The sequence below is a fragment of the Penaeus monodon genome, chromosome 29, assembly GCF_015228065.2.
Source record: "Penaeus monodon isolate SGIC_2016 chromosome 29, NSTDA_Pmon_1, whole genome shotgun sequence".
In the NCBI taxonomy this organism is placed as follows: domain Eukaryota; kingdom Metazoa; phylum Arthropoda; class Malacostraca; order Decapoda; family Penaeidae; genus Penaeus; species Penaeus monodon.
Window position 1 is genome coordinate 26,212,676 of NC_051414.1, and position 298 is coordinate 26,212,973.

Consider the following 298-nt stretch of genomic DNA (forward strand, 5'->3'; position numbering starts at 1 on the left):
TTCATTTAACAAATATAATTCTTCATGATAATTAAGGATGCTTTCTTTTTTGTTATGTGCAATATAATTTTTATTTTTCTGTAAAATGAATCTATAGTTATATATTGTTTTTCTTTGGTTTCAAAACATATATAAAATGGCTGAGATAAGTACATTCAATAAAACTCTGGAAATGACAAAGGAAAACCAGTGGTTCCCAAACTATCTTACATGACACCCCTTTTGCTTCCAATATTTTTTCTATTTCTATTTTAGAACTGCTTAAGGAATAGAAAAAGATTTTTCCTTGGTTAAAAAA